Source organism: Hydractinia symbiolongicarpus, chromosome 2 (assembly GCF_029227915.1).
Source record: "Hydractinia symbiolongicarpus strain clone_291-10 chromosome 2, HSymV2.1, whole genome shotgun sequence".
Classification (NCBI taxonomy): domain Eukaryota; kingdom Metazoa; phylum Cnidaria; class Hydrozoa; order Anthoathecata; family Hydractiniidae; genus Hydractinia; species Hydractinia symbiolongicarpus.
The window spans coordinates 6,913,579-6,923,131 of record NC_079876.1 but is presented as its reverse complement, the minus strand read 5'-3'; the positions used below and the strand labels follow the sequence as shown (position 1 = coordinate 6,923,131).

General features: G+C 35.2%; 1 protein-coding gene across 1 annotated transcript in view; it reads left to right on the top strand.

Moving 5' to 3' along the window:
• Positions 1–2,185: 2,185 nt before the first annotated feature.
• Positions 2,186–9,553, top strand: part of LOC130629346 (MAP kinase-interacting serine/threonine-protein kinase 1-like) — a 32,614-nt gene continuing 25,246 nt past the window's right edge. The window contains exon 1 of the mRNA XM_057442504.1: positions 2,186–2,569. The gene's annotated coding sequence lies outside the window, so the exon portion shown is untranslated. The remainder of the gene's footprint in view (positions 2,570–9,553) is intronic.

Here is a 9,553-nt window from a genome sequence, read left to right as displayed (position 1 = left end):
GGTGTGTTAATTGACCACCAACTGAAGTGCATTATGGGCTATAGGGTTGATGCCAAGGTACTGTTCAAGGAGGGCGACCATGACATCCGCTACAAGACTGACGTTTACCAGCGGTTGAGACTCACGTGTAACCAGTTGGATATGGATTACTGTCTTCTAAATAGTGAGAAATCTAATATACTAGCAATGCTCCCCATAAAAGATTTGACTGATTTGGGGGGATATGCTTAGCTGGAGTTTCGATAACCCCGTATGCCTCCCCCTTAAGAGTTCAACAGACAGGCTAGAGTTCATGCTCATAGACGAGTATCAAGATGAAAAGAACCCTTTCGTAGGACTCACGATGCATATTCTTGTAGAATAAGTATGAGTAAAAGTACAAAGCTTACCGAGTGCGCCCGACGAAGAAGGTGCAAGGTCCTTCGAAACTCAAGTGTACAGACTCAAGAAAATTGAGGAAGTTGAACAATACCTACGAAGCGAAGCCAAAGAGCGGGACAAACTTGCTAAAAAATTCAAGATGCATGGTACGTGGGTTAGGTACACCGATCACGGGCTACTCGCTGTAAGTGTTATAACCTCAGGTGTTGGTATTGGTAGCATGATCTCGGGGATCGGTGTACTACTAGCCGTGGCTATGGGTGGTATCACACTAGCTGTGCAGTTGGGGGAAGCCGGTCTACGTAATGTAGGCAAAAGGCTAGGCGCTAAATCAAAAAAACATGGAGACATCAGACTATTGGCCCAAACCAAGCTCAATTCTATTGTCGATCTCATTAGCAAGGCAGTGGAGAACGGGCGGGTTGATGAGCATGAGTTCAGCTTGATTATGAAGGAGAAAGAGAAGTATATGAAACTGAAGGAGGATATACATCAACACAGCAAACAGGTCGTAAACGATATTAATGAACGGGAACCACAACAACTTGTGGCGAAGGGGCGTGAAGAGGCGAAGGATGAACTATTAAAAAAACTTCAATCTGTACAGCATGTCAGCGGTACTTAGAGTCTCCATCTGCTTACAGATTCTAATATGTTGTTCATACATACTAGACGATTCCAGTACTATAGTCAATCACTAGCTCACCATCATGTACAACACGTCTATGCCTTTCGGAGAGCTCCCTCGAGTACTGCTCAAGATTTTTCTGCCATGCAATCCTGGTGCAGGGCTGGGAATAGGGCCCGTCCGTTTGACTGGAGACATTCTTGAACCTGGCCTTGTTGATCGCCTCTAGAAGACGGGTCCTATTCATAGTTGAATACCCCTTTAATACCCAGCGCTTTCGCTTCTTTTTTGAGTTCTGGAACTTTTATATTTGTTTGAGTGGTTGGAGAACAACCACTCAAAACCTCATAGACACTTATAGTACAGTGAAGCTGTCGATATCGTCTTCATTGTCAGAATCGCTAAGGCAGCTGGAGCCATAAAACTCGACATCCTTGTACTTACACTTCTGCAAGTAGGTCTACATGTAACAGTTTTGGCCTTGCCTGTAGATGCCAGATAGCTTGATGATAGCCTTGCACTCGCAGCTACCTTCTGGTACCTTTTTCTTGTGGAAATTGGTCTTGATTTTGCCTTCCCACTCCTTCACTTTGGTGGTAATGTATTTGCCTTTTTTCACAGGGGGTTAGTGAAGCAATGATCCTCCAAGGACTCTACCTTGGTCAGGATGTTTTCGTACTTCTCTACCCAATCTGGGTGGTTATAGATGTCGAATGGCATGGTAAGAGAGGAGCCCTCCGAGTAACGCGATGCACCATTGGAATAGAGCTTTTTAGGTGTTCTGATCAATAGAGGGGATAGTTTGTTGTCATTATTATAGCCAATGACGAAGCGTTCATCTTTACCCTTGTTTGCTGGAATAGGGTCGCTTAGTACTATATTTTCGATGTTTACTTCTTCAATATTTAGCGGAGTTGCTTTGACATAAAAGTCTCTTAATTGACATTCTCGTTAGCAAATTTGAGCATCTTTTTATTTGATGATAAGATAGTTCAACTAGAGTTTGGCACAGGGACAGCATCCGCCATTATACGTGATGTACAAGTAGTGATGATCGGGAGTAAAAAGCGGGGATGGAGGTGGTGGAGGCGAGGTTTTTGGGGGGTTTTTGGTGGTGGGGTGGTTGGTCGAGCAGGTTGGTCGGTGAGGGGCGAGGGAGGTACTGAAGGCGGGGGCTTGGAGGGGTAAAACTGTAATTGTACTCTTACCTACTACTGCGCTTACACACAGGTGAAAAGGATGAGCGGTGCTCAAAATATTATTTTTTGGTTGTAAGTCCTATCCTTCGAAAACATTTATTGTCTCATGCTGTTTTGTATGCCTAATCCTGTCCCCTCTAGTGAAGCATTCTTATCTCAGGTTTTTTAAATAAAAAAAAAATGTTTTCGCGGAGCTTGTTAGCTGAACCATAGCCTCTCCGGTGGAGCATTTATTTGTTTACATAAAGAACCGACGTGTGACGAGCAAGTCAGCATTGCTCCACAAATAGAACATAAACAAAACCAGGGCATCAAAATGGCCATGCTGACTTTCCGCCGAGCATTCAATTAATTTGACAAGGTAAACCTTGATGGTTAGCTAATGTTGCGTTATTATTTCATCAGCATGTTTTAATTCTCTAGCAACCCTAGACGTCACAATTATCTATGTTTGTAAAGCTGTGCGTGTTTTTTTTAACATGTTTGTACATAATAAAGTTTACAAGAGCTCGAGGTGCTACACTGTTTTGTTTGGTTTTGTGTAGCTAGCTGGCTAAGATGGGTTATTTATTATTGTGGGTAGTCCCACTAATTCTGAGGGAACATTTGTAGAGTTTGTGTAGACTCCTTTGAGCTACATACATAATTTCTACCCAACTAAGCAAAGTCCTTGAAAACAGCAAATTAAGCTAAGCCAATCCTCTCCTAAATTGATGAGTTGAAAGTTCTGCACATGCAGGACTACATAAGACAGATATAGTTTTAATTTATAGATTTTAAGGAATCAAAGATTATAAAGGAACTGGAATTGGAATTTTCATTACTATACATCGACCTTTTTTTGAGAGCAAGTTTAATAAATTTTTCACATAAGTTGTTTTTTTAAAGTTGACTGTTGTGGGTTTTTCCTATTTATTTTACATGTTGTTCCTTTAGCTAGACACTAAGTTAAAACATTACATCACACCATAACTGATACAAAGTCTCTACCAGTACCAGTCAGAATGTATATACATTGAAAAACTACTGAACGGATACTGGATGTGTAGATTTGAAAACTATTGCACCAGTAGTGAAATTTTGTGGCCAGACCCCATAGGTATAAAACTATGGAGTTTGACGGTTGAGGATTAATTAACAAAAAGCGTGGGGAAAAGTTTAGCAATCAATTGAGCAAAAAATATATAAAAATAATAAACGAATAAGTTTTGAAACAACAAATACATAACATGTATAAACATAACAAAATTGTTGCAGCATAATTAAATCCGAAATTCTTTAAATGTGAGAACCAAAAGAGCTCTTTAAAAAATTTAAAAAGACTTGTTAGCTAACTTTTTAAGCTCAATAATATAAGTCCAACATCATTTTATACCTCGGGTTCCCTTTAAATTGTGTTAAGGTGGACGTTTAAATCTTTCCTTGCATTAATAATTTTTTCACACTTTTTCTTCAACAGGATTTATTGAATCGTCATTTTTTCTGTTTTCGTGATCTTGACTTTCAAAAAGTTGCTGTTCTAGGCAATAAGGTGTCTTCTTTTTCACCGCACTTTGACTTGATTACTAAAGGTCAGAAATAAGCATTAATGATGCGAAGTAAGTAAAACATGCGAAGTAAACATTACTGTAATGACTGAAACAGTACAAAAAACCCTAAAACGTGACACATCAAATACACCAGGAATAACATGCTGCATTTAGAATAAAACTTTTACCTGCTTGCTTCATTAGCTTGCACATTTCACAAAACCAGTATGTTGCTTTTGGTCTTGAAGACAGGTTAGGGGCCGTCTCCACCATTGTTTCACATTTTATACAAATTGAAACGATCAAAATCGTTTACAGATCGTTTCATGAAACGAACGTGAAACGATTTGAAACGATTTGGAAACGATTGTTATTTATTATATTTGTTTTAACAAATATAATAAATTACAATTGATACAATCGTATATTATTCATATGAAGTGGAAGCGAATGGGAAACGATTTACAGCGAATCTATAGAAACAAAATTTGAAAGGAATTATGAAACAAGTTCTGAAATGAATTGTTTCCCCAAAGCATTTAAAAAACAATTAAAAACGTGACAATTATATTACGCGAAACTATACGATCTATGACATATTTTTGCTTTCATCATCTTTACACTTTTTACAATCCCGTTTTCATGATTTTTAAACGATTTTTTAAGCAATGTTTTCGCTTTCTACAATGCCGTTTTGACTGTATTTAAACAATCTGCAGCGATCTTTTTGTCTTCTAGGATCCTGTTTTCATGATTTTTAAATGATCTACAGCGATCTTTTCACTTTCTATGATGCTGTTTTCATGATTTTTAAAAGATCTACAGCAATCTTTTTGCTTTCTACGATCCTTTTTATGATTTTTAAACGATCTATGACGATCTTTTCACTTTCTAAGATCCTGTTGTCATGATTTTTCATTGATCTACAGCGATCTTTTCGCCTTCTACAATCTTGATTTCTTATTTTCATGACAAAATATGCAGACATTTACATAATTTGATAGTTAATTTCTTTGAAAGCGATTTTAAATCGTATTTAATGAAGTGTTGAAACGAATTAATTTTAATTTTTTTGAAACGATTGGGACAAATGCAAAACTTTTTGGAAACAATTACAAAACGATTTCAATTCAACAAAACGATTTAAAACTATTTTGTAACGAATTGAAATGTATTTGAAACAGTTTTTTTAAATTTTTTTAGAAATTCGATTTAAAATCGTATAGAGATCGTTTCAAATAAATATTATACAAATTGAAAGGATTGTTTTTTAGATTGATTGCTCCCTTAGCACATTAAAGATGCTTCCATCTGAAGCATTTATCACAACATATATGCTGCGACTATCTAAAGAATGTTGACACGTTGTGCACTTCTAATTTAGCTTTCTTCTTTGTTTAGCCACCATATTTTCCAAGTAGGCTATATCAAGTACAATATCGTCTCACTATTGACGGAACTATCAATAACTGCGTTTGTTAGCAAAGTATTGTACATACATTTCTATTTTCTTGACACTGATCTTTCTTTAACAACAACTGTTACACGTTGTATTTCAACAAAAAACCAAAGGATAATCTTTTTTGGTTGAAATATGCGTTTTGCAGAACAACTGAAGCTTGTCTTGCCTTGAAATCCTATAGCAGTCTTACTTTATTTCTTGCATCACAAATCTTTATGGTATTTTTATGTTCAACTTCAATTTGTTATCTAAAAAATTAAATTGGAGTACATTAGGATGGATATACTCAAAGGTCTTTTCTTTTTTAGTATCACTTAGTTAAATGCAAGTGGAGCTGCTAGAATAACAAAGAAAATGCAAATATTAATTTATGCTATGATTGTTCAGGCCTAGTCGTGAGTAAAATGACTGGCCTGCAGTAGGTCACACTCCTAAAGTTGCGATGGCGTGTGACAAACATCGCACGCCTGAGTTCTATTTAGGGGTGCAATGAAAGATAGTAGGCGTGCGATTCCTAGAAAACTTCCTAGAAGGCAGCCCTCACAATAATTTTTTGGAGACTCGTCAGACGAAATGTCCACAACATTTCCAGTTTGGTTGGACATGTCCATAGCTTGTTTCGAACTAAAACCGAACTAAAACCTCAAATAGATTTTCGTCTTAGTCGGACACTTCCATTTGTTTAGATCTCAGAATTATTGAATTGTTCTAGTCCTTTTAATCCACGAGGAAGCCTATTCATAGCCAACTTGACCATCCTAGCTAATTCACTGACTCCTGACTTAGTTAAAAGAACTATGTAGACACAAATCCCTAAAGCCTGGCCTCTTCGCCGTTGGTAACCAGGTCTTACGCAAGAAATCGAGCCATGCGGTTCTTAACTAATGCGGAGGTGAACGCCGACGGAGCACGGATGAAGCAAGTCTGCAAAACTTCACTTACAGGTGGAACAGACATTATATCATGGATTTAATTGTAGATAAAACCTGTTGTTATCAACTGCAAATAATTTTCATTTTAACATTGAAAATCAAACTGTTGATTTTCTACAGTACCGCCTGCGTGTAACTTTACATGTACGCGAGTTTTACGGCCTCATGTAACGATCTCATGTCTACATAAAGAACGTTCACATATCTTTTGTTTACACACGAACTTAATTGCTTTCTATTGTTATCGTCGTGAGCGAGTCATAACTATAAGATTTGATGAATCCTTTTGTTGTCACATGTAACATGCATGTTATTGTTTAAAAGTGTTAAAGATCACGAAGGCTATTGAAATATATTATTTTAGAAAAAAGAACGAACATAACACTTAATATTTAAAAAAACTAATGTTGCTACTTTTTAAAACTTTTAGTAATAATTCTTTATCATCGAAACATATTTTTTAACTTGCAAAATTTTTAAAAGTTCTTCTTATAAAAAGCAACGTTTAACAGCGCAAACGGAAAAACCCTACTTTCAGGACTTTCCCCTTTACGATAAGATTTTGAAAACAAATTAAATTTCAATACTGAAGAAAGAAAAATCTAAAAATCTAACTTTTGACGTTCTTGACAGATCTAATTGTGAGAACATTTTGTTTTGCGATGCGATCTAAAAAAGCTTTTCTATCACTGTTTTTCGTTCTTAAATTTTTAAAACGCGATCTAAAAAAGCGTTTCTATCGCCGCTTTTCGTTTTTAAGCTTTTAAAATGCGATCTAAAAAAGCTTTTCTATCGCCGTTTTTTGTTTTCAAACTTTTAAAATAGGATCTTAAAAATCTTTTCTATCAGCGTTTTTCGTTTTTAAACTTTTAAAATGCGATCTAAAAAAGCTTTTCTATCGCCGTTTTTTCGTTTTTAAACTTTTAAAATGCGATCTAAAAAAGCTTTTCTATCGCCGTTTTTCGTTTTTAAACTTTTAAAATGCGATCTAAAAAGCTTTTCTATCACCATTTTTTCGTTTATAAACTTTTAAAATGCGATCTAAAAAAGCTTTTCTATCGCCGTTTTTCAATCTTAAACTTTTAAAATGTGTTCTAAAAATCTTTTCTATCGCCGTTTTTCATTTTTAAATTTTTAAAACGCGATCTAAAAAAGCTTTTATTTTTAAAGTTTTAAGTAAAGTGAGTAAAAACAATAAACCTTTGTTAAATTTTATTTTCGTTTGTGGATCTCTTGACGACTGTAGCAATTAAATACAACAATGGGACACACACAGTTAACATGAGCTAATTAAGTTTCGCAAACAAGACATGAACTCTATTGTTTTCAACATGCAAAAATAGCTCATGTATTTAACAATAGGTTAACAATAACAACAAAAGTTCTAAGGCTACCGAAAGCTCATGCGAAGGTGATAACTATCGCGTACATGTAAAGTTACACGTAGGCGGTACTGTATTTTGTACATCGCTCTCCACACAGGTACCGAGGTGTGCGAGACATCCCACTCCTAAGTTCCTTTTAGGGGTGTGAGGCTTGCGCGTGCGATCGCACGCCATTCCTGACCGGGCCTGATTGTTATCATTTCATATATACGATGGAACTTTATGACTATTAATAATATTACTATTACAAGTTTCCAAGTTATTTAGCCTCAAAGTTTTAAGTGCACTGTAATGGCTTCATTAATTTGATATAAGATATTGACGTTAAATTAGTGTTATTGACGTCCCACCATCACATCATAAAATTTAACTTTTAGGACATACCTTTTTCAGCTACATTAAAAGAAAATGAACGCATCCACTAGGACCGTCACATAAACTTCCTTATTATTATATAAGATGTAGATATGTCCCAGATAAGTGATGATGAGAATTGCCCACCCTATTTAATTAGTGATGAAGGTCTGTGTGGAATTTTTACAATTCCAAAAATTGATCAGACTTATTTACTCGCAAAGCGAGCGAAAACTGGCAGTCTTGCTTTATATAGTACTGAAAGAAGTATGAAAACTGAGCTGGTAAAACACAGTAATAAAAAGGGTCTGAGATCTATAGGTTGCTGAATAATATAAAAATAAAAAAAGACGTACGGAAGCTTGTTGTCCAGAGCCTCTTCCTTTGAATTTTCTTCTACCATGAATACAACTATATTTTAATTCATTAATCTCTGGTTATATTATTGTCGTCAATCTTTTTTGTGAAGCCTTAATTACAGTGTCAATATAATTCTTCTTTTGTATCTAATTTTTTTAATTCTTAAAAAGTTGAAAATTTTTCCCCAACAACAACAGTAATCAACATAGTGAATTTATACTTATTTAGATGCCGTATAAAAACTATAAAATTCTTTAGCGAAAAAGAATATCTCTTCCTGCATATGAAAGCAGAACAGATGGTTTCTTCAAAGAAATTTTAAGCATCTTGTTATCTAGGCTCTATACTTATTTTATATGTAAGGGTTTGTATCCACAATATAAAAACCAAGCTTTTGCTTCATTGAAACATTCGAAATGGTCAGGGGGTTAAACATGTATTTCGCAAGAAGCTCTTCAAGTTGAATTGTAAGGATAAGAGAAATTATTTTTTCGAATTATAATTATTGTGTCATCCTCCTTGTCAAAATGAAATTTTCCACAAAAAATCTTGGAAGTTTGCTGGAAACTTCTGTGCCGATTCACAAGCTAAAAGACGGAGAAATTTGCTATCGAATTAGTAGTTTTTCAATGTATGATTCCGGAACCAGTGCAATAGTTTTTTAATGTACGATTCTGGTACTGGTGTATAAGACACTAACTAATAAGCATGCACTAAGCTAAGCTACGTAGTTAGCTAAATAGGTAGCAGCCATCAACAATTGGCTTTCTATCTGTTAAAAGCAAATTAGCCATGAAGCTTATGACCCACCCCGTTCCTGTTAACGGCATGCTATTGTTTTTTACTGTAATGTACTACGCTAAAATTAATTGGGAAGTACCTCATGAGTATGTTCATATAACAACTTAATATTATGTTTACTTCCTGCGTTGACCCTTATGAGGCTCTGTGTAACAAATAATATGTTTTTACACACAAAGACTGTCGTTATATACGTGGGAAGAAAAATGTTGTATTTACTTTTAAACTTTATTCCATTTAAACTGATGTTTTTATTGTGTATTATTTTATGGGTTATTATAATACTTTTCTCCAGTAAAAAAATTGTTTTTAATTTCCAGGGTATAGCTAAATCATACGAAAGTATTGAGTTTATTAACGTGTTTTGTTAGGTTAAAAAACCACATCTGCAAAAAAAAACTGTCACAGTGTTCTAATGTGCAAAAATTGCAACGGCAAGTGATTGTAACACTTGCATAATGCTAAATTCAAGGGGCCAGTGTAAAAAACAGTTTTTTATATATATTGATATATATTTATTTT